General features: G+C 43.1%; 1 protein-coding gene across 5 annotated transcripts in view; it reads left to right on the top strand.

Moving 5' to 3' along the window:
• The first annotated feature begins 648 nt into the window (after positions 1-648).
• The window catches only part of DYRK1A (dual specificity tyrosine phosphorylation regulated kinase 1A), a 144,352-nt gene continuing 119,866 nt past the window's right edge, over positions 649-25,134 (top strand). For 3 of the 5 annotated variants that reach the window (XM_041735267.1, XM_041735264.1, XM_041735266.1), the window contains exon 1: positions 984-1,485. The gene's annotated coding sequence lies outside the window, so the exon portion shown is untranslated. Of the gene's footprint in view, positions 740-983; positions 1,486-25,134 lie in introns of those variants that run through there. The other 2 variants (XM_041735268.1, XM_041735265.1) reach the window with 2 other exon arrangements.

The raw sequence follows: 25,134 nt of genomic DNA, 5'->3' as shown, positions 1-25,134 counted from the left end.
GCCCGGGTCCCCGCGCGGCCGCAGAGCCCGCGCCCCCCGCGCTCCCTCCCCTCCCCCACCCCCACCCCCGGCGCGGGCGGGGCTGCGGGCGCACGACGCGGAAGCGCGGGGTTCCGGGGGCGGCGGCGCGGAGGCCGCGCGCGCTCCCCGGGCCGCAGTCGGCGCGGGCGCGGGCGCGGGCGCGGGCGCGGGGCGGGGCGCGGCCGGGAGGCCGGGGAGGCGGCGGGCGCTCGCGCACAGGCCGGGCCGCCGCCTCGCCCCCCCTTCCCCTTCCCTTCCCTTCCCTTCCCTCCCTCGGCCCGGCCGTCCCCCTCTTCTCCCCTCCCCCGAGCGAATCACGCGCCCTCCTCTGACACTCGTAGCGGGCCCGAGCTCCGAATTTATCCTTCACGTGACCTGAGGGGGTTGGGTGGTTGGTTAGGGACGTCGGGGGAGAGGGAAAGGAGGGAACGGAATCTGCCGTTGCCCGAGCAACAGGCCCCGCCCGCCGGCTTGGGGCCGGGGGGGCGGGAGGAGGACGTCAGCACGTCAGCCGGGGTTTTGCGTTTTGATTGACAGTTGCTATAGCGACCGGGTCGGTCCGTCGCCATTTTGTTGGTTGGTTTTTTTTTAAACCCTTTCGCTTCCCGCCCGAATAATAATAAAAAGCCCCATTGGAGTGAGGCGGGGGTGGCGGCGGCAAGAGCGGCGGGGGGATCCGGGGAGACTGCTGCCGTCGCTGCTGCTGATCGCGGCCCAGGTCGGGCTCAGGGAGCGGACACCTCGAGCGGGGGGTGCGGGCGCCGCCGCCGCCGCCGCCGCCGCCGCTTCTGCTGCTGCTGTTCCTGCTGCTGCTGTTGGTGCCGCTGCCGCCGCCGCCGCCGCCGCCGCCGCCGCCGCCGCCGGCGAGCGGGCGGGACCGGTGTGAGTGTGAGAGTGTGTGTGTGAGTGAGCGTGTGCGTGCGTGCGTGTGTGTGAGTGTGTGTCTGTCTGTCTGTGCGGGGACTCGGGGGCGGGCGGTTCGGGCTCTCCTGGCGGAGGAGCCGCCGCCGCCGCCGCCGCCGCCGCCGCCGCCGCTCGGGCCCCGGCGCTTCTGGCTGCGCAGGTTTGGAGCGCGCGCCATTTTGTGCGATTTACAAAAATCCTCGTCGGGAAGAAGCCGCCGGGAGCGGCCGCCACTCGGCGCCCGGCCTCGCCGCCGCCCTCCGCGCCGGGCCGGGCCGCGCGGCCCCGCCGCCGGGAGCCGGGGTCCGGGGACTGCGGTATTTGCCGGGGAGGGGGCTGCCGCCTCCCCGGCCCCGGGCGCCGCTGGAACCGCGGAGCCGGACACGGACTGCGAAGGCTGCGGCTCGGCCGGGAGCGCCGGCAGCGCCGGGAGCGCCGGGGGCGGAGAGACAGGCGGCCGGGGCGGCGCTGGCTGCGGAGGCCGCGGCGGGAGCGCAGCGGCGGGAGCCCGAGGCTGAGACTCACCGGAGGGAGCGGCGCGAGCGCCCCGCCATCGTCCCGGTGAGTGTCCGGCCCGGCGCCCGGCTCCCCCCCCCCCCCCCGCGGCCTGCAGCCGGGCCCGCGCCGAGGCCGGCCGGGCGGAGGGAGGGACCTGCCATTTTAGGAGGAGGCGCCCGCGCCCCGCGGCCCGCGGCCGGTCGCCGGGGGAGGGAGCCCGGCAGGCCCGGTCCCGGAGGAGAGGCGGGCGCGGGCGAGCGGAGGGCAAAGTTGCGGCGGGCGGGAGCCGGGGCCGCGGCCTCCCGGGGCCGGAGCCGGGGCCGGCGGGCGGGGGGGGCCGGGAAGCGCCAGACCTTCACTGGTCGCCCGGGCGGAGGGGAGGAGGTTGTCTTCCTCCTCCTCCTCCTCCTCCTCCTCCTCCTCCTCTTCCTCCTCACCCTCTCCCCCCAGCTCCTCCCTCGGCCCTCCTCTCGGTGCCCCCAGCAGCGTGGGAACCCGCCGGGGCTCTCCGCAAGGACAATGCCCGGGCCGCGGGATCGGGGCGGCCGCGGGGCGAGGCGCGGCGCCCGGGGAGGCGCTCCGGGGCGTGTGCTCCCAAGTTGCGCCGGGAGCGCGGGGGAGGCCGCCGGCCCGCCCGCCCGAGGTGCGGCGACGACCCGGCCGGCAGCCGAGCGGCCGCCGGTGCCCGGGAGTGCGTGGACCACGACGGGCGTACCCGGCCGCGGCAACAAAACTTCCAAGTCTTATCCGCAGGCCCCCACCCGCTCTCGCGCCGACCCGCCGCCGCCGCCGAGGAGCCCGACGCCTCGCCCGGCGAGAGGCCCCTCCCTAGCCTGAAATAGTTAAAAATGGCTCAAGGAGCGAGCGAGCGAGCGGATCCCGACTGGCTGGCCCGTGCCTTCTGCGTCCAACCCTAGATTACACGGACCTTGTAATCTAGGCGCAGCCCGCGGATGCCAGCACCATTTGGTTTCTGGAATTCGGCCCGAGTTGTCAGAAAATACCCCGGATAGCATCGTTTTCACACTGATTTTTTTTTTTTTTTTTAAAGATTAGGATGAACAGAGAGCCAGCCAGGCAGTCGTCGCAGGGCTTTACGTGTATGCACTCGCTTTTCCCACTGGTGGGAACTGTTAACCCATTTCACAGATGAGGAAACTGAGCGGTGACTCACCCAAGGTCACACAGCTGGGACTCCAGGAGCTGGAGCCCCTAGCCGGCCTGGGCTCGTAATCACTAGCTTATAACCGATTATTAGAGACACTGGCAGATTTTGCAGCGATCCGCCTGTAATGACTCGGGGTTCTAACCTAGAGATTGCGCCCCTGACAGTGTTGAGCGTGGAATTAACTTTGTCCTTTGCGGAAGTGGAAAGATGGAAAAGAGACCCTCTTGATGAAACTTATTAGTCTCTCCGCCTTCCCGTTTCCCCCTCTCGGGCCCTCCCCTCCCCCACACTATGTAGACAGTTATTGAATGGAAAGACTTAAAAAGATATATTTTGGTGCGTTTTGTTCTTCACAATTAATTTTAATTGTAGGCATCATTTAAGTATTGATGAGTCATAGCAAAGTTTTGTGTAAAAGTTATTTTTAGGCATTTAAAATTTTTTGAATACTTGGATTTCCTGTATGACCCCCTTGCACCTTACATATACAAAGTGTTTAAGGATGGATATATTTAATATTTTGATTCTGAGTTTTGATAATTCAGTGGCGTGACCTTTTTTTATTTTCTCAATTTTTCACCTCTTGATTATTTGAGAGAAATCTTTTCAGATAGGTTATAAATGTGAGACCAAAACTAAAATTTCATGTGCTAAGATTTTAAGCTGAAGATGATAGTCTCAAAGAAACAGCAGTTAAGAGAAAGTTTACTCAGTTACAGTTAAGATTTTTAATATGCACATGACTTACTCTTAAAGTACCCCAGTGCTTTTGGAGGATTGGTCTTGAAATAGCCCTGGTGCTTTTATTGGCTGTCCAAATTCTTTTAGAGTTCAGACCTTATCAGAAAGTTAAGGACTCCTGTTAACATGTGTACGAAGTTCAATTGTAAAACAGTATAAAAAGTTGATAAGAGGAATAAGCTCAGATATTAATTATTCTAGGTTACCCCTGTGTAAGTTGAAGGCACACTTTAAAAGTTTTGATTTGAAGGAATAGACTTCAATGAATGGATGGTCATTATTGGTAGGGTTGGGAAATGGACTAAATGATCTAGTGAGATCTTTGTTTTTAGGAATTTGGGATAAAGGTGTAAGATAGCCTCTTAACCGTATTTTAAAGACCTTTTCGTGGGACCTATTAGAAATTTAAGAGAGAATTACTGTGTGCTTGCCCTCCAAAATTAACCAGTTAGCCCAGTCTTTAGGGGAACATTCAAAATAAATGAAAATATTCCATTTTAATGCAGTGTTTTGTTTGGGAACTTGTATAGTGAAAAAGACCCTGGATTAGAATTTTTTCCCCCCTGTAGAATGTTGTCAGATGTTTGTCCCGTTAGTTTTATTTATGGGGAGTTACTGTGTTTATTATGACTTAAAGATAGGGGGTAGGTAGGGAGTGGTAAATTCAGGGACTGGTATTTAAAGAATTTACATATATAGGTTTTTATAGTGCTAGGAGTATTTATCTGCAAACGCAAAATTCAGGATGGCTTATCCCACAAGTGTACAATGACCTTTGGTATGCATTTTGTTATGAAACTAAAATACAAAGAAAGAAAATGCTAATTTGTATCATATCTTGGGTACTGCTTGAAAACTTTTTTTTTTTAAGTAAGAACTAGGTTAGATTAGTCAGGGATGTTTTCACATGTGTGTTTATGGTTGGCAAATATCTGGTTTTGGGAAGAAAATTTGGAAAGAAGTAACTTTATTATGAGCGTGAAGGGAATTGTCTTATATGTGAGACTGAAAGTAAGATTCATAGAAGAGGGGGGCTTCATTTGTGACTTCCTTGGTGTTTGTGATAAAGGTTTCAATGTTTTTGCTTTAGCGTTATCTTCTCTCTCACTACAAAGAACTTTCACATTTCTTACACCCACACCCCCAAGCAATCTCTCTCATTCCTCCAAGAAAGAATGAACCATCTGAACCCAGCAAATCCCAAAAACTTCCAGGAAGAGTCTTTATAATGAACTTATTTCTTCCCTGACAAGATTTTATTATTTTCACAATTTTGTCGTATTCCTTGTCCGTAGTTTCAACTGTGAGCTAGGAAGCTCTACTTTCTGTTGAGTGTTTTGATGGTTTTACATGTTTTCTATTTGGAAGTAAAGGTATTACTTGGAATTATCAAATACGGTCTCTTGAAACTTAGTACTAACACAGTTTGCCCTGTCAGAAGGTATTGTGTGACCGACGTGTGCAGGAGCACCTTATGTGTGCATAGTGATAGTCTTTTAAAAGATTTCTTACTATATGTCATTGTAACTGTTGGGCAATGTTCTGATGGTTAGAAAAACTGTGGAAACTCCTAACCCGTGGCTTGTACAATTTTAGATTAAAAATTTGGGGGAGGTGGTTAAAATTTTTTAATTACTTGGGGAAAAAAAAACCGTCAAATTGTTTTAAGTTACCTAAAACTTCTCAGTTGCCCCTAAATGAAGAAATCTTTTGAAATCTTGCAGTGTTAAGCTAGAGCTATAAAATTTATTGTTGGTGACGTGAGAATGAGATACTAGGTTCACAGGACGAAAATAATCTCAGATTCATATTAAGTAATTAAAGATAAGTCTTGTTTCCTCACTTGGTGGCTACAGGCAGCCTTAGTTTCCTTTTTCTTTCTTTCTTTCTTTCTTTCTTTCTTTCTTTCTTTCTTTCTTTTTTTTTTTTTTTTTTTTGGTCATATGGAAACGACATTGTTTGGAGGTGTTGCATTGGATAGACCAGCTAAGTGGTTTTCAAAAGGTACACTTTTGCTTTGAAATCATGCTTTCAGAATTGTATTACAAATTAAAATTTTCTATTGGAGATGATAACTTTCGGTATTTTGGATATATAAAATGATGTGGTTCCTTGTGGGCATACTCTTTGCTAATGTAGAGCCACTTGGGCTTCTTGACACTTGATCCTTCTACCAGAGCTACACGTCCTCTGTTCTAGAATGAGATTTTCAAAAGTTTACGTGGTACTATTAAAGTTTTGACAAGATATTTTTTTGTTTCAGGGACATATGCTTGTATCTAATATATGAATCATGATAGCCTAAAATGGATTTTTACTCTTGATGAATTGTTGTGAGTTTTATGTTCCCATAATTAAAATGGTTGTATAAATCAATGGGGAGGAGCTTAGGGAACTGGTTTAACATGGAATGAATCTGGTTTTCAACATCACCTCTATTTTACATAACATCTCTGTTCATTAAATAACCCTGCAATTTTTCTAAGTATATCAGATTTCCAGTGACAAGATTTGAATCTTTTTCTTTTTTTAAGTTTTATGGATATCTGTGGCTAGAGTTGGCATCCTAGCATATGTGTTTTGGTAAGAAGCTGCTCTGTCACCCATCCAAAATCTGCATAATATCTAGTTATAGATGGCAGTTGAGGTAGTGTGATGCAGTGGAGAGAGTATGGGCCTGTGAGATGGTGCTGGGTAGAGGCTCCAGAGTCAGGCCGATCTGGAATCTCACTGGCAGTGTGATTTTGCTAAGCATTGGTTTCTTCGTCTGTAACATGGCGTTGGTGGTACTTACTGTAGAGCTCTTGTGCAGATTGAGGCAACACATATGCATTTTTTTTTAAGGACTTTATTTATTCACGAGACACAGAGAGAGGGGCAGAGACACAGGCAGAGGGAGAAACTGACTCCAAGCAGGGAGCCTGAAGCGGGACTCAATCCGGGGTCCCCAGGATCACGCCCTGGGCCGAAGGCAGGCGCTAAACTGCTGAGCCACCCAGGCTGTCCAACACAAACACATTTCTTAATAGCCTCCTCCTTTCCATTTGTACTCATCCTTGAGGTCCCAGGATGAATGCTGAGTCTCCAGAAAGAGGCTTTCCCCAATGCCCCAGTCTAGCTAGGGTTCCTTAGACATGCATTCTTGTAGGAATCTGCTTTCTTTGTAGCTCTTACTGCAAATTAGCTGTGTAATTATTATTCATACATATTCACAGATATACTTACTTATTTAATGTCTGTCTCTTCCTCTCTCCACTAGATTGTAAGGTCCATCTGGACAGGAATAATTCTTTTTTTTGATCACGCTTCCAGTACAGCAGAGGTATATAAACGTATACGTATACAGAGGATGGAATGAAGAACCTATATGCTGAATCCTGTCCTAGTACCACTCTGTAATTGTGCAATCTTGGGCAAAGTAGCTTCTCTGAGCTTCAGTGTTTTATATGCCAAATGTGCACAGCACCAGCTGCCCTGCCCAGGATTTTGAGAATGTGGAATGAGATATGATTATGAAGTGCTTTGCAAAAGTTTAAAATGCCATATAAATATAAGTTGGTACAGTAGCAATAATTTCAGTAGTGGGGTTACCCAAGAATTTATAATTAGAGTTTCAACTTTACTGAATTAGTAAGTAGCTATTACTTAATATTTGTTGTAAATTTAAACCAAGATTGGGCCTTTGTTCTGATTAAATACAATAGCTTCAACAAGTTTATTTCTCTCTCATGTAAGTGATTTTCAGGCTGATGTAGTGGCTCCATGGTAAAGGGGACTTTGGTTCCTTCTGTCTTGCTGTTTTCCTCTTTTAGGTAGACACCACTTTCTGTGTGGTACAAGACCGCTCCCCACCATATCTACCATCTAGGAACAGGTGTGGGGAAAGCACATTCCACGACTTTGTTCACAGGTGTTGGTCAAAACTTGGTCAGGTGGCCACAGTTAGCTGCAAAGGAGGCTGGGATATGTGGTCTCTGGCAGGGGGGCTGTTTGGTTAAAAATCTGTTTCTGCTGAAGAAGAGGAGAATGGGGAATGATGAAACATTTCCTGTCACACTTTTAAATCTTTTGGAAGAAATATACAGAAAGAAACCTTGGAAAGACAGCTTATTGCACTAATTAATAAGATTTATTTTCCATATCTGGTTATTAATCTTCAGAACCGTGGTGTGCAAATTTAAATAGATCACTATTCAGTATCTGCTATATATATATATATATATATAGTCCGATTAGAAAAAATGTAGCTAAACTTTTAGAAGTGAATGAATTTTGGCTGTAACACATTTTACTGATTTTTTTGTTAGATATATGGTTCTTGATTGCTGTGACTATATTGTATGTAAACTATTTGAAATCTAAGCTTTTGGATTTTAACAGTTTTCTAGAATGTAATCCTGCTGTGTGTATTCATACCCATACTCTCAGCAAACAATACCGGAATGACACTTGCATCTTGTCAGGTTTTCAGTAACTGCTTGAGTCACTGAAGTTGCAAGGAGGACGATAGCAGTGATGCTTAGAAATACATTTACTATCCAAGTATGTTCCTCTTAAGTTTTGTGGATTGGAATAAAGTGGAAGATCTAGGATTATTTGGAACTAGAGTGTTATTCGATCTAGGCGGAGACCTGAGAAACTAATGGTTCTCAAACAGGCTTCTGGAGAACTTCTCAAAGTTGTGAGACTCCCCAACTCAGATACTTCTCCATCTACAGGGTTGGGGTGATGCTCTGGAATCTACTTTCTTAATTAGGACTCTGAGTAACCTGGTACAGTAGAAACACTTAGAAAAACATTGATATTAGTTCATCTCTTTCACTTTAGAGAAGGAAGTAGGTGCGAAGAAACTAAATGACTAACCAGTACCCCTGGAGGGAGCCACTTGAGGACTAGTGTATGTTTTTCTGACTCCTGGTTCTTCGTTCTTAATATGAATGTAAAAGTGGACCAAGTACCAGTTGTATTGGGATTTTATAAGGATATTGGTCATTCTCAAATAGTTTTTTATGTGTGAGCTCATTGGTAGTGAATGGATCACTTAATTGTCCTTTTAGCAAATAGTCAAATGAGTATGTAAGGATGGGAAGTTGAGGTTTTAAAGGTATTGTTCATGTCAGTGCTGTAGTGGATAGGGTAGTTTACCTACAGCATTAGGGTAGATGATAGGTAGGTGCTAGTCTGGCATGATTAGAAGGAACCAAGGTAGGTCTCCAAATTACTACTTTCTTTTTCATTTGCAGTTTTCACTGTGGAATTCATTTCTTTAGATTAAACTAAGAGTTGGATTCCCTAATTTGAACTGGAAATATTCCCAGAGGAATGCCCTTTATCTGTGTATCAGGTTAACACTTTATTTTTATGAATTAGCTGGCTGTCATTTATTTTATTTTATTTTTTTAAAAAGATTTTTAATTTATTTATTCATGAGAAAGAGGGAGAGAGAGAGAGGCAGAGACACAGGCAGAGGGAGAAGCAGGCTCCATGTAGGGAGCCCGACGTGGGACTCGATCCTGGGTCTCCAGGACCAGGCTCTGGGTTGAAGGTGGTGCTAAACCACTGAGCCACCGGGCTGCCCTGGCTGTCATTTTATTTTATTTTAAATATTTTATTTATTTATTCATGGAAGACAGAGAGAGAGAGAAAGGCAGAGACACAGGCAGAGGGAGGAGCAGGCTCCATGCAGGGAGCCTGACCTGGGACTGGATCCCAGGTCTCCAGGATTACGCCCTGGGCTGAAGGCGGCGCCAAACCTCTGAGCCACCCGGGCTGCCCTGGCTATCATTTTAAACATTGGAAATAGCACCTATGCTAATAAGAGAGCTTTGTGGGAAGGGGAGGGAAGAATCGGTGTGTGTGTCCTTGCTGGAGGAAGATGAAGGGCATGTTTGAGAAATGTCAGCTTGTGGTATAGAGTCCTGGAAAGGTTCCTCTGGTGGCCAGAGGCTGGGAGTATTAGACTGGACTTCTGGCCTTCTGTCACTAAGAGTATTGGTAATGGGACTGTGGATAATTTTGTGCCACTTGATTGAGTGAGTATTGGAGTAGAAGGCTTTTTTTCTTAGCGTTCATCATTTCTATTTGAGGGGTCTGACACCATATCAAATATATAAGGAATCATTCTTACCACCTTGGGAATTTTAGTTTTTAAAAGATCACCAAATAATATCTCCTCATGGTAGGGAGAAAAAAAAAGCTCAGGCCATATAGAATGCTGTCATATCAACCCCCCGCCTCGTGCTCCATAGGTAATAGTTCTTATTTCTCCTACCAGCAGTGTCCTGTGTGTATATGTGCAAGGATATATATTAAACATTTATTATATTTGTGTTTAGTATGATCCTATTTTTAAAAATTAATATATATATATATATATATTTTAAGAAACACTAACTCCAATATGGCCCTGGAACTCACAGCTTCCAAGATCAGGAGTCACTGAGCCAAGCCAGGGCTTGTGTCACTGATCCTATTAGTTTTTTTAAAGTGCCTAGACATTGTGATAGATGTGTGTGTATGTACAGGGTCTGTGCCCTTACCTGCAAACTGGATCATGCTAAACATGGATCATGCTTAAACTGGATGATGCTGAATACATAGATTTGCATCTTAAGCATCTTGGTCTGTTTTAGAAATACCTTAGTATCAGCTGATAGCTTCTCTGGTGTTCTTAATGGTTAGAAAGTATTCCATGTTACGGATGTACCACAGCTTAATCAATCTCCATTAAAGAACATTCAAATTGTTTTGTATTTTTGTTTTAAACAATGCTGCAGTGTGCATCCTTGTACATACAGCTGTGTCCTGCGAGGCTTAGCCACATGATATATATTTCTAAGGGAAATTGCTGGTTTGCCAAATAAATGCATATTTGGATATGCCTTGCCAAATCAATAGTACCAATTTATATTTCAGTCAGCAGTGTTTGAGAGTTCATAGTTTCCCAGATCTCACCAACACTGGTGTTACCAGAGTTTTAAATCTTTGTCAGTTTAATAGGTGAAAATGATGTCTAGTTGTTTGGATTTGCATTTCTTTAATTATGAGGGAGTTGGAAGATTTTTAGTTGTACTCTAAGTCTTGTACTTTAATAACGAAATATTCTTTGTCAGATATATGATTAAAAATATTTTCTGATTTTCCTGTAGTTTTTATTCTGTTGAATGAAAAACTGATGTTTTGATAACTTTGTAGATGCTTGCAATTGTAAATGCGTTGATAAATTGTATAAGGGAATTCTTATTTTCCTTCAGTCTTATGTATGAGGTATGTGCATTGTGGTGGTAGAAGCTTTGACTACAAAAGTAAAATTTGCTTACCTGTGCTGTTAGCGTTGAGATGTGTGTCCAGGTGCCATCACCATAGGTAAGACCATGGCTGCTAACAGTAAGAGGTATTGACATTGAAAGAACTAGAAGAAAGCCGTAAGGAATGCTGGGGATTTGAGCATGCCTGGAAGAGAAGGGACTTGAGTCTTGGTAGAACCTAGGTATTTGATAGTCTGCTAGAGAGAGAGGGTCCTGGGTGGCAGGGGAAGGATGGGGGGGGGCCTCAGGAGAATGACAGATTCATGGGCCACAGGGCCCAGCGTATCAGAGGGCATGTGTGAGAGGTTCTGGGGGAGGGAGAGGGACGATGACACTGAGAAATGAGTGTGGTGGGTCTTAAATTTATTAGGTGTTTGGGGCCATTGAAGGTGTTTCTCACCAGGGCTGTGGTGACAAGTCTGGGTTAGGGAGATGAACACGGTGAGGAGAAGGGCCTGGAAAGCAGGCTCATTCTAGGTGTATAGGCATGAAAGAATAAGAAGAGGTAAAAAGTAGAAGTCAGATGGGACAGCCACGTCAGGAGTGCCTTAAAAAATTCTCAGTGATTTAATTTTCAAAGAACAAGTGAATATTTCTGGGTTCAAACAGCAGTGTGGCCAAATTTTTGGACCTAGAAAGGAGAGAATTAAACATTGGTAGCAGTATAGTATGGGAATGATTTGTTTAATGGAACAATTGAGTGAATTTCCTCCTGAGGGCCTGCAAAAACTGTTGAACAGAAGATGGAATTACTGCTGTAGTTGAGACTTCCATGAGGGACAAGTGGAAGCCATTTGGAGCACCATTAAAGATGAGCTTAAAAATGGGACAGTGGGAGAAGGCAGTGTTAGAAGATGTGAATCCGGAAAGAAAAAGATGTATCATGATACATGGTTTGAAAAATACAGAGTAGTGGAACATGGGAGAGAGTTAAGTTTATTCTGAGTGTCTTAGTATTTTCCTAAATAATACCGTATTCTCTCTATTTCCACATGTATTCTTACCAGGAGACCGATCATTTAAAAAGCGTTTATCTCTTGAGGTGTTTAGAATTATTTATTGAGGACCTACCAATGCCAGACATGGAAGTATAGGGCCTGGGAATCAGTTCTCCAGCAAAGCCTAAACTGTGCCACCACAGAAGTTATGATCTGTTTGGGGGAAATCTTTAGTAATCCCTAGAGTAGGCTTACTGACTTCATCTAGAGTAGACATACATTTTCACTGAAGGGAACACAGAGCCCATGAAACTGAGTAATTTTTTTTATTAAAGATTTTATTTGAGAGAGAATGAGAATGAGTGGAGGAGGGGGAGAAGGAGAAGCAGGCTCCCCACTGAGCAGGGAGCCTGGTGCAGGACTCAATCCTGGGACCATGACCTGAGCCCTCCAGGTGCCCCTAAATTGAGTAATTTTTGATGTTGCTTTTTGAAGGTCAAATTTTTGTCTCATTTTAGAGTCCTTTTGACAGTTAATTTTGAGTGAAAGTTTATTTGGGTATATAAATAGGACTCCAGTCTTTAAGACAATTACTGTGTGCTGAAACATTTGTTCTGGTTTGATCATTTCCCCTTGAAAAGTACAACTGTCATCTCAGTAGTGGTTTTTTTTCTTTTATAACTTCATCTTTACATCAAACACATTCATTGCTGAATGACATTACTTCCGTAGTACAAAAGCTTTTGTAAAAGTTTTTTCAAAATAGCAATGGTAGGAAAATTATTAGGATCTCATTTGCACGAGAATCTAATTTCACTTTTTGAATTTCTCTATAATCATTCTGTGGTATAGTTCAAAACGTCAGTGAAGCTAGGTGAATTTACCTAAGAATTGGCCTGAAGGCCCACAGTTACTCAGCAGTATTAGAATCAGCTATGCAGAGGGAAGAAATTGAAGATGAGAGTCTTAGGATTCGTGAGAGACAGCTTGGAGGAAGCCTTCTTGCTGAGTAAGACAAAGATCCAGACATCGAAGGTAAAGGATGTAGGCATATAAGGAAAGTCAAGAGTAAGGAAAATTCAGTGGGATGGATAGGAATAGGAATGGAAGAGCGATTTGAGCAAATGAATAAGAGTTCTTTGTCTTTAAAAAAAAAAAAAAAACTTCTTTAATAATACACTGTGACTTCTAGAGTAAAGACCAAACTAGTCACATACAGGACCCGGTACCTGAATGATATGGCCTCCACTCACTTAGACAGTCTTACCTTCCTAGGCTCTGGATTCTATCTTCTCATGTGCTGCTGCTTCAGCCAGCAGCCATCTCCTTCCTTGGAGTGAGTGAACCTCGTTTCCTCCAGCACATACAGCCTAGATTTTATTTTCTCAGGGAAAGTAATCCCCCCCCCCCATCACTTCTTTTTTAATGTCTCATGTCTTCTTGTACTTTTCCTCCATAGTGCTTATTATAGTTGATACTTTTTTAAAAAGATTTTTATTTATTTAGAGAGAGTGAGGGGTGGGGGGCAGGGTAGTGCAGTGGAGGGAGGGAGAGAGTCTCCAGCAGACTCCATGGTGAACATGGAGCTCTGTCTCACAACTCTGAGATCTCGATCTAAGCTGAAATCAAGAGTTGAACTCTTAACCTGAGCCACCCACACGCCCCCTACAGTTGATAATTTTTTAATGCTTATTTAATTTAATGTTTTTGAGAGAGTAGGGCAGTGGGTGGCATCAGCAGAGGCTTGGCACCATAGTAAGCACTGAGTAAACATTTGTTGAATGAATCAATGAACTACATGTTTTGATCTTTACTAGTTGGTGTCAGGGACCAAAGGACTATCCTTTAAAATTTTATTTATTTATTTATTTACTTGAGAGAGCACCTGAGCCGGGGGGAGAGGCATGGGGTGGGGGTGGGGGTGTCATGTAGAATCCCAAGCAGTTCAGAGCCTGACTCAGGGGCTCCATCTCAGAACCCTGAGATCATAGTCTGAGCCATAATCAAGAGTTTGGACCAGCTGAACCATCCAAGTCCCCCCAGAGGACTATTCTTTTTTAGTTTTATTTATTTGAGAGACAGTGAGCAAGTAAGTACAAGCACAGGAGAGAAAGCACAAGCCCTGGGGGGGGGGGGGGCAGTGGAAGAAGCAGACTCCCTGCTGAGCAGGGAGCCCGATGCTGAGATGGCTGGATTTCATCCCAGGACCCCAGGATCATGACTTGAGCCGAAGGCAAGATGCTTAACCACCTGTGCCCCCCAGGTGCCCTCAAGAATTATCTTTTTAAAGATAGGAATGGAAAACTTTATAGGCAGGAAAAAGTTATTTACTCATGGAATAATTTCACAAATGCATATGAAGTACCTACTGTGTGGGAGAAGCCAGGTGTTAGGAATATGGAGTAGAAACATTGTGTCTTTTTAGGTTTTTTTTTTTAGAAAGTATAGTTGATAATGTTGTATTAGTTAGATTGTACCTTTTTTAATAAAAGAGCGCATCATTTTAGTAGTTTACTGAAATAGACACATTCCTTAGTGTTCATCTGGAGTTTTAAATTGTGGAGAGAATCGGCCTGGATATCTTTCAGGATTCTTAGACAACAAAGTGAGGTCCATTCAGCAGTGACCTCTAGGGCAGCCTGGGTAGCTCAGCGGTTTAGCGCCACCTTCCACCCAGGGTGTGATCCTGGAAACCTAGGATAGAGTCCCACGTCGGGTTCCCTGCATGGAGGGAGCCTGCTTCTCCCTCTGCCTGTGTCTCTGCCTCTTTCTCTGTGTCTCTCATGAATAAATAAATAAAATCTTTAAAAAAAAAAACCCCACAAAAAACAAAACAGTGACCTCTAGGATGTCAGTCCAGCATTTGTAGTAGCTGTTAGGTTCACATTTAAAATAAGCTCTTGGGATGCCTGCGTGGCTCAACGGTTGAGCATCTGCCTTTGGCTCAGGATGCAATCCCAGAGTTCGGGATCCAGCCTCAAATGGGGCTCCCTGCATGGGGCCTGCTTCTCCCTCTGACTGTGCCTCTGCCTCTCTCTCTCTGTCTCTCATGAATAAATAAACAAAATCTAAAAAATTTAAAATAAGCTCTAGCTTTGACTTTATCTAAAAAGTGACAACAAAGTGAAGAAAGTGGTTTGTTTGGATGCATTTTGGCTTTAACTTTTTTTTTTTTTTTAAGATTTTATTTATTCATGAGAGACAGAGAGAGAAGCAGAGACACATGCAGAGGGAGAAGCAGGCTCCATGCAAGGAACCTGATGTGGGATTTAATCCTGGAACTCCAGGATCACGCCCTGGGTGGAAGGCAGGTGCTAAACCGCTGAGCCACCCAGAGATTCCCTGGCTTTAACTTTTTCAAGTTTGGACAACAGAATGAAAATGATTGGAGAAGTTCATTTTATGGATGGATTTTCAAAAGAATGAGTCTTGTAGTTAAAAGTTACTGAAGCTGTCCATCTTGTCAGATGAACGAGCTTTTGAAAAGCTTTTAAGGGCTTTGTTAAAATAGTTTTGAAACCTTTCTCAGTAACTAGTTTCTATAGTAAGTATTTGGAAAAACATTCAGAAATATTGAGTGGGTAGTGAAGCTCTGCTCTCTGAGCCTGGCCCTGTGTTAGGCCCTTGGGACATAGTGAGTCCCGTGGGCATACAGGGTCTTTGCCATCATGAAGTTTTTCAGTCAGGAGCTCACTGGAGAGAAATGTAAAGGAAACCAGGCTTATGTTCAGGGTGAGCAATTTGTTCATTTGTTCCTTCTTTTTGTTTGTTTGGTTTATGTTTTGAACTTAGTTTTGGTGGCAACATGTTAGACTACTTTAAGCTACTTGTTGCTTTATTTTTGATAACATAGGAGTTAAAGGGGAGAACATTTATAATACTATGTAAAATAGAAACTTGGATCTTCAACTGTTGGCAGATTTTTAAAAAAAGTTTATGTAAATCAATGGGTTCATCCTCTTAAAAAATAAGCTACTATTAAATAATAATAGTAACAATAGCTATTATTGATTGCCTGCTATGAGCCCAATACTGTACATATTTATTATTAATATTCTCAGCAACTCTGTAAGGTGGTTGGTAGTATCTCTGTTTTATAAGCTGAGATACACACAGGGAAGTAAATTTGCTTAAGGAAGGATAATCACAGCAGATTGCATGTGCTGTTTCCAGGTAATAAAAAACCCAATGAACAGTTAAGTGTCCTAAAGTTAAACATAGAAAAGAAAGAGAAACATAGAGCTTCTATAATCCATTAATTGAAGAAATAGATAAAAGTTCTGGTATACTGGGATTGATGTCATGTGGTACTGGTGCATTAGTTTTTCAGATAATGAAAATATCCAAAAGCTATCTATGTTTGGGGGAGTTCTTTACCTTAAGGATTTGGGGGGTAAGTAGAAATCTTCAATTTTGAGAGCTAGTTGTTCACTTTCTCTGCAACTTTTGGAGTTGGGATGCAATCATGTGACCTGGAGTCACCACTCCATCACCTCAGAAGCTAGTGATTTGCAGAAGCAGGCACTTTGTGGAATCTGTGTTCTGCAGTGCGAGGGGGATGGCAGCTACATCTGTTTTCCAGAGGTGGGCAGTGACAAAGATTTACCTGTACCATTTAGTTCCTGGTGTCACTATTGTCTGTACAAGCTGCAGTGACTGAATCCTATGTTGTCTCCACTGGACCAGATCTGTGGTTTGAATTTTGGGTGTTCTTGATTATGTAACCTTCAGCCTGGCCCTCCTGGGGTTTTCTGTGAGTTGCCTAATATGCTTTAATAACTTCCTTTTCAGTTTCAACAAAGTCAGAGTTAGTTTCTTTTGTTGGTAGCTAAACCTTTACTTAGATGATGCTAATTAATTAAGGTAATTGACAATTCTGAGGAACTCTCCAGGGTTGGGGTTACCTGCATCTAGATTAGAATTTATTAATGGGAAGAGTTCATAGTGTGTATTAAATGAAATAGATACATGTAGTTTGCCTATTGATTTAATGGATTTGCTGATTTGAGTGCCTATTCTAGGCCAGGATATATTTTAAGTATTGGGGATATAGGAGTGACGAGATAGACAAGATCCCTGTACTCTCACAGAGCTTACATTCTGTTTTAAATGTAGAATAAGCAAGAAAGCAAGCAACGACGACAAAGAGTGATAAATACCATGATAAAAATAAAGATAGGATAACTTAATCGATAATTGTGTGTGTGTGTGTGTGTTTATGGGCTGTATCTTATAAAACATTTAATTGTCAGGAATCATGACTTAGGTTTTTGACTATGAGGCAGTAACATTCTGAATTTACCAACCAACCATAACCAGATAGGAAACTGGACAAAATACATGAAACAAGTATTTTCAGATATTTGAACAATAGGCACAGCAGATCCGTGATCCCTGACAGAGGGGGAGCAAACAAGTTGAGCTCTTTGATGGCCCAGCTTTCTTCTAGAGAAGAATTTTCAGATCTCTGGGCAGGGAGGGGGATCCCAAATAGAGCCACTTGGCCTCATTGAGTTGAGGAAGCAAAGATTGGAGCTGGAGGAGGCCAGGATGGTTCTGTTTTGAGGAGAAGGCTTCTGGAGACAAGGGAACTATGCAGTGAAAAGAGTTCCATAAGTCTTCCTAGTGGTCCTCTTAAATGTTTTGACTGCACATTAATCTGCTGTGCACATGTAGGATGCAGTTTCATAAAGAAACAGTTCCTGGGGAAGAAATCCACTGGGAAACTAAGCAGAACAATTCTCAGAGCTCACATAAGTCTGGGATATATTTGAGTGCCTTAGAGCCAGAGTAGAACTCCTTAAATTCTGTGTTCATTGAGACTCCAAAAGGATCATGGCTTAGTAGTGGGTCTAAATTAGTCTTAAAATAAAGGCTTTTCTAGACATGGCTGGAAAATTCTTGAAAACAAGCCTTGAAAGGAGCAAACTAATTGGAAAGTAATGTGATTTCCTGCAAAGTCCAATACTCTTTAAATAAATATAACAAAATCTAACACTTAACAGTTTAAAATGTCTGGCATTCAATCAAAAGTTACTAAATATGTGTAAAAGGTTAATGTGAGTTATAGTTAGGCTGTCAGTCAGTTGAAACCAACCCAGAACTGACAGGTGTTAGAATTGACAGGCAAAGACACTAAAACAGAACTGTATTCAGTCTATGTTCAAGAAGGTAGAGCTGGGAAAGGTAAAAAAGAGACCTAAATACAGCTTGTAGAGATGAGAACTATATGTGAGATGAAAAATACACTGGTTGGTATTAATGGCAGATTAGATATTAAGAAGAAAAAGAATAGTGATTTGAAGACCTAGAAAAAACAGAAACAGGAAGAAATGACAGATAATGGAAGTAGCAGACAGGGTTGTTCAAATGACTGCCAAAAAATGCAGGGTCAGATTGTGGTTAATGTTGGCATCTTCAGGGATCCCTGGGTGGCGCAGTGGTTTAGCGCCTGCCTTTGGCCCAGGGCGCGATCTTGGGGACCCGGGATCGAATCCCACGTCGGGCTCCCGGTGCATGGAGCCTGCTTCTCCCTCTGCCTATGTCTCTGCCTCTCTCTCTCTCTCTCTGTGACTATCATAAAAAAAAAAAAAGGGGGATCCCTGGGTGGCGCAGCGGTTTGGCGCCTGCCTTTGGCCCAGGGCACGATCCTGGAGACCCGGGATCGAATCCCACATCAGGCTCCCGGTGCATGGAGCCTGCTTCTCCCTCCGCCTGTGTCTCTGCCTCTCTCTCTCTCTCTCTGTGACTATCATAAAAAAAAAAAAAAAAAAAAAAAAAATTAAAAAAAAATGTTGGCATCTTCACAAGTGAGTTTTGCTTTAAAAGAATGATTGTGACTGCTACCTGAATTTGGCTTAATGTGTAGTTAAGTATAGTTGATAATCACCATTTCAGTAAAGCACAGGGATATGATGGAAGAACTTTATCATGCAACAGTTAATTTTTGATATGTAACAGTATTCCCACAAAGTTACACACTTAAACATACATTTATGATCCCACAGTTTTTGGGGTCAGGTTCCTGTGTACGACCTAGCTGGGTCCTCTGGTTTAGGGTCTCGGCATGGTCAAGAGGTTGACCTGGTCTGTGGTAGCACGTGAGGTATGACTAGGGAGAGACCTCTTTTAAGCTCACTTGGTAGTTGGTAGAATTCAGTTTCTTGTCCACTCTTGGATCGAGGGCCTCAATTTGTTCCCGCCTGTTAGTAGGTGGCCGTCCTTAGTTTCCTGCTGTCTGGTCCTTTCCAACATGCCCACTTTCTTTATCAAAAGCAGTGAAGGAGAGTGTCTCCTTACAGGATAGGTGTGCAATCTTACATATCCTACCTGCAGAAGTGACATCCTTTCCCCTGTGTATACTCTTGCTGAAAAGCAAGTCACAGGTCCTGGTTCAAGGGGAAAGGTCTGCAGCAGGAGGCCACGTCTTGGGAGCCATCTCAGAATCTGTCACAGACAGTACTGAGGAGTGGTGAATAGTGTGTTCTGTGGAGCCTCATTTAGATGCCTGGCTTTGAATCTTAGCCCTGTCTTTTCCCAGCTGCGTGAACTCCTGAGCCTCAGTTTCCCCGTCTCTGTAGTCAGGATAATAGGTACCTGCTATTTATACTATTGTGAAGAGTAAGTGAATGCATATAACAAGGTTAGGACTTTGTCCTCCTAACTCCTATTCCTCTTGTCAGTCTCAATCTAGATGTCACATAGTTAGGGAAGGGAAGCCTTCCCTGACTCCTCTGACTCCTCCTTCCCTCCTGTCTAGGTTAGGTTTAAAATACCCTCAACTTTTTCTTTTCTCATCCTTCCACACGTGTTCCACCTGAATTTTATAGCTGTGAGGTGATTTTTTTTATTTATTTAGTATCTGCTTCCTTTAGATTTAGACAAACTGCTTGAGAGCAAGAGTTGCGTCTGTTTTGTTCACGGCTGTATCTTCAGGGGTTGGCACACAGAAAACTCTAAATATTTGCTCAGTGACAAAGAATGAGGTTAAAATGCATGTATTTATTTGAGAGTGCATTTTTAGTGTCCCCATACTGTGTTCTCCCAGGTTCCAGAGCGGTCAATCTAAAAGAGATTCCCTCTTGTTTGCAAGACTGTTAGGGTCTAGTGGTGGAGACCGAGGCATAATAGTCTTAAAACTGATTGTAAGGGTTTATAGAGTGGACACTAAATAGTAGTTAACACACACCCACACACATACACACACCCACCCACCCACCCACACACACACACACACACACACACACACAAACTTAGAGGCTGAAGGATGAGGACGTTAATAAAAATCAGTCCTAGTGGGTCAGAAGCAGAAAACATGGTAGGGAGCTTCTCTTCTCTGTGAATGTGCTCTGCAGACCACTCCTTGAGATGGTGTGGTGTGGAGGAAATAAGTTTGGAGACAATCATCTTCTTGAAGCTTTACCATGCACATTAGCATGTTATGGTGAACTCCCTTCTCCCCTGTTACTATAGGAAGGGTGGTCTTTATTAAGCTTGCTCTGCACAGTATAAACATACGCATACCACAACTCAGTAAGGTATTATTTTTATTTAACAGATGATAAAATTTAGGCTTAGAGGTGAAGTAATTTTTCCTAGTGATTGGTGAGATAGGATTCAAACCGGGCTCAACCCTCTGAGTTATTCTATATTGCTTCTGTGGAGTGTGTTTTAGCAAATACTAGATTAATTTCATGAGAGCAGGAACCATGGATATTTTGTGCATTTTGTGACTAGGACTAGAATCTTGCTTAATACATGGCTGAATGTTGGGATTCTGGTATTTTATTCGTCTCTGCTTCCCAGGTTGAATTACAGTTGACTTTTGAACTGTGTGGGGATTGAGGGTGCTCACCCCTTGTACAGTTGAAAATCCACATGAACCTCTTGACTCCCCCAAAACTTAACTACTGTTGATTAGAAGCCTTATCTGAAATATGAATAGTTGATGAACAGATATTTTGCATATTATGTATATTATATATATTTTTACAATAATACCTATTTCTTTTTTTTTTTTTTCAGTGTTTTCTGGCCTGTGTAGTTCATCTGTTTTTTCAGATTGTTGCAAATCTCTTAAGACTTTTTACAATATATTGGAAAAAAAAAATCCTCATACAGGTAGACCCATGCAGGTCAAAACCCCCGTTGTTCAAGGGTCAACTATAGTTGTAGAACTTGAGAGTTTGGTAGATAGCAGCTAGTGAAATCCAAACAATGTAATGCACAATGAAAAGTAATTTTATGCTTTCACTTTGTGTGGTTAAGTAGAGTTCTGTCCCGCAGAAGAAACATCTCTGTTGTCTTTGTGCCTCTCCTGTCACTTTTGAATTTACTCTGTTACCCAGCCCTCTTTTTTCTCAAATAGTTTTCAATTAAGTTCTTTCTTCATGTTATTGTTAATGACCTTCCACAGATCAGATCTTTTGCCTCTTTTCTGCTTACTGCACTAGTTTTCTTAAGAATTTCCAGTTTGGCATGCATCGAATACTACTGAAAGATTTCTAATGAAGAAAACTGTCCCCAGGCACACCCTCAGTAGTTTCTCTTCTGGTCCCCAGAGCAGGTCTTGCCAAACTTTGACACCCCAGGGTCTGCACAGACATGGTAGGATAAGAGAGGCTGCCTGGGTGTCCTTAGGTCTTTAGGGGATCTCAGCACTTCTGAAACATTTATGGCATTGTGTGCCCTGCCCACTAGTTGGTAAGCTCTTTTACCTCAGCTCTGAGCTCGCTCTTGTATTTTCCCCTCTAAAATGCTATTGTACCACTTAGGATGCTTTTGGATGCAGGTACAGAGACGCTGACCCAAACTGGCTTCAAATAAGAAAAATTAACTCGCAGTTGGACATCTAGAGGTAGGACAGGCTCTAGGGCTAATTGATTTGGTGGTACAGTAACATCTTCAGGTATCCAGTTTTTCCATCTCCCCCCAAGTAATTGGCTGGCTACATGCTCAGAGTAATAAGTCTACAGTGGTTTGAGGAGTTGTATCCAGATACAGCAGTGTCCAGAGAAAGAAGAGAAAACTTTTTCTTGTAGCTATATGGAAATTTTGCCTTGAAATTCTTTGGCAGACTTGTCCCCTGGGTTATGATTATTTCTGAAACACTGACCCTGGGATTATGTTTAGATGAACTGGGCATCATCGTGGAGCTGGCCACACTTTCCCTGAACCACACACCTGACAGGGATGGTGTGCAAATGAGTCCTGAACAAAATCGGCTTCTTTTACAAAGGAAGGGGGGAGATTAGAGGCTGAGTAGTTAACCCTGACCCTAGTTTTGTATTTAACTTAAAATTTTGGATTATTAAAAAAAAATTGTTTTTTTTTGGATTATTATTTACTGACTTCCAATTAAGGTAGGTGAATATTTAACTTTAAGCCACCTGCCTTACACTTTTCTTCTTCCATATACCCACTGTAGTTAAAAATTTTTTCATTAAACATATTCAGTGTTTAATTATGATTATGTTCACCATGGAGCTATATTGTATACTATGATTACATTTCCCTCGTATAATTTTGTTTTTCCTGGAATTAACAATAGTCTAGAATTTCCGTTTGCTTTGTTTTCTATGTCTTGTGACTGAAGTTTTCCCATACATTCCAATAGCCTCTCAATATAGTCTTCTGTGCAGATATATCAGATAACTAGTTGTCCTGTCTCCTACTCATATCCTCTCCACCTGGGAATCTTCTTAGAGGCCTCTTCATCAAGCCTCACTTGTATGAAATTCTTGCTCTGTGGGCCTAATAGTGTTCCTTTTGCAAATCTCCAACAGGTATGAGTCTCTGTTTCCTGGTTCTCTGACCCTTATCTTTGCTGTTTTTATCTTTCATTTAGCTGGAGTACATCTTTCAGTACTTCTTTTGAAAGGGTGCATGAGAGGCTAATTTTTTGAGATGTTGTCTGAAAGTATCTTTCATCTGCTTTCCCTGTTGATGAAAAGTTTTGGCTCATTACGGAATTGCAGTTTGAATATAGTTTTTATCGGGAACTCCTTTTTTTTTTTTTTTTTTATCGGGAACTCCTAATGTATTACTTCATGATCGTCTAGCTTCATTTGTATTCTGGATTCTGTTAAAGCCAAAAGTATGGAAAAATTGGAGAACATAATGAGCTTCTATATATCCGTCACTCAGCATCAACATTTATCAACTCATGGCCACTTTCAGAAAAAACAACAACAACTGTATTCCTGTCCCCCCCCCCCCCTTCTGTTTGAGTTTTTACAAAAACCCAGGTATATAATTTCACTCATGAATGTTTCAGTATGTATCTCTGAAAAATGACTGATTTCTAATCAGTAATCCCAGTACCATTATCATACCTTAAAAAGATTAACAGTAATTCTTCATGTACCCAGTAAGAGTTCAGATGGCCTTGATTGCCTCATAATTATATATATTTTTAAACATTTTATTCAAATCAGAATCTAAGTAAGGTCCATAACTTGTCTTTGATTGATTGATCTCTTAAGTCTCTCTTAATCTGTTGGCTGCCCATCTGCATCTTTTTTTCCTCCTTAGCTTTATTTGTTGAGGAAAGTGTCCTCTGTCTTGTCTTTCCTATAGTCTGGGTGTTGTTGAGTGAGTCCCAATGGTGTCACTGACATCTTCCCTTTCCTTTTCCCTTTCCATTTTCTGATACTTGGTGGTAAGATCTAGAGGCTTGCTGAATTCTATTTGTAAGTCTTTGTCTCTCTTTTTTTGGGGAGAGGAGGTAAGTGGGGGAAAGTACTACATTACATGGATGATATCTTTCCTTTTGGAGGCACACTATCTGACTTTCTGATGTTAGCAGCCATTAAATATTGCATGCATCCATTAGTAAATTTTGGTCCTTTTTATGTGACACCTCTCCCACCTTTTTTTGTTCTTGTTCTCTCTCTGGAAGTTTTAAGGATCTGTTCTTTACTCTGGTGTTCTGAAATTTTGCAGTGCTGTGCTTTGGCATGGGTGGTTTTTTTGCATTGGACTCGTCCTTTTACTTTGTAGGTACATATTCTTTGTATCTGGGAAAGTTCCTTTTTTGGTGTTCTCAAGTGACATACAGTTTTGTTATCTTGTCTTTTTCTAGTAGAGATATTTTTCAACTTTTATCTTCCATCAGGGTTATCTTTTGTTCTTTGCCTTTTTTTTTTTTTTAGCATTTTGTGTTTACTTCATGGGTACGTGTATTCTTTTACTGATTCAAGCACATTGATAATATAGTTTAAAGTTTACCACTCCCCCCTCCCTCCCCATGGCATTGTCTCCATTTCCTCTGGATTCCGGTTTTCCTGCTTGTTTGGATTTCTGCCTTTAAGTGTTGGCACCTTTTGTCAAATATTTGGCCATTTTGAGGCTAGTGGCATTGACTTAAGGGAGTGATAAAGCTGATGGAAGCTCTTTGTGAGGGATGAGGCTTGCTTGTTCACTGAAGGCTAATTAGTGTAGAAGATTGAGGAACCTGGGAATGTGAGTATTCACAGTGCTTTCACTTAAGGGCTCTGGATGTTGACTGATTGAAACTAAATTCTGTATCTGGGGAAAAAGGACTGTATATTTCTGTTGCTTTGGTGGTGTCCTGCAAGCAGAACTGGGGAAGGGAACTGGAGTCCACTGTTAAGATTTTTTTTTTTTAATTTGTTTTTTAAATTTATTTATGATAGTCACACAGAGAGAGAGAGAGAGAGAGAGAGAGAGAGAGGCAGAGACACAGGCAGAGGGACAAGCAGGCTCCATGCACCGGGAACCTGAAGTGGGATTCGATCCCGGGTCTCCAGGATCGCGCCCTGGGCCAAAGGCAGGCGCTAAACCGCTGTGCCACCCAGGGATCCCACCTCCTTTGTAATTAATGTATGTTTTGTGTAGAGGTGCTTTGAGACTATGTAAATATTCCATTAGTAATCAGACTTCTAATTTATTCATTTATTTTATTATCACTGTGGGCACCTGATTTCCTGTTTTATGCATTGAGTGATAATTCATATTGGTGATTATTAACTTGAGTGCTCTGGTTGTCCAGGATTTTGTTAGTAGAAGCTCCTTCAAGTTGATGTCTGTGTCCTTTTGGGATCTCTCCCGTCATATTTTGAACACTTTCCAGGCTTACCTTGAATTTCTGTCTCAGCCTTGGGATTGGAATTGGCCATTTTCCAAGGAGCCCTGTTTTTGTTTTTAAATAATGCTTTATTTTGAAATAAACTCACAGGAAGTTGCAAAAATGGTATAAAGTCACGTGTACCTTCTTTACCTAACTTCTCTCATTGATGAGTTTTATGTTGCCCTAGGAGTATATAAAAATCAGGAAATTGGGGATCCCTGGGTGGCTCAGCGGTTTAGTGCCTGCCTTCGGCCCAGGGCACGTGATTCTGGAGTCCCGGGATCGAGTCCCACGTCGGACTCCCTGCATGGAGCCTGCTTCTCCAACTCTGCCTGTGTGTCTCTGCCTCTCTTTCTCTGTGTCTGTCATGAATAAATAAATAAAATCTTAAAAAAGAAATCGAAATTAATACATTAGGTGCATTCCTGTTAACTGGACAATAGACCTTATTCAGTTTTTATTATTTTT

This window comes from Vulpes lagopus, chromosome 20 (genome assembly GCF_018345385.1).
Source record: "Vulpes lagopus strain Blue_001 chromosome 20, ASM1834538v1, whole genome shotgun sequence".
Classification (NCBI taxonomy): domain Eukaryota; kingdom Metazoa; phylum Chordata; class Mammalia; order Carnivora; family Canidae; genus Vulpes; species Vulpes lagopus.
The sequence above is the reverse complement of the archived record's forward strand: the minus strand, read 5'-3'. Positions and strand labels throughout refer to the sequence as shown.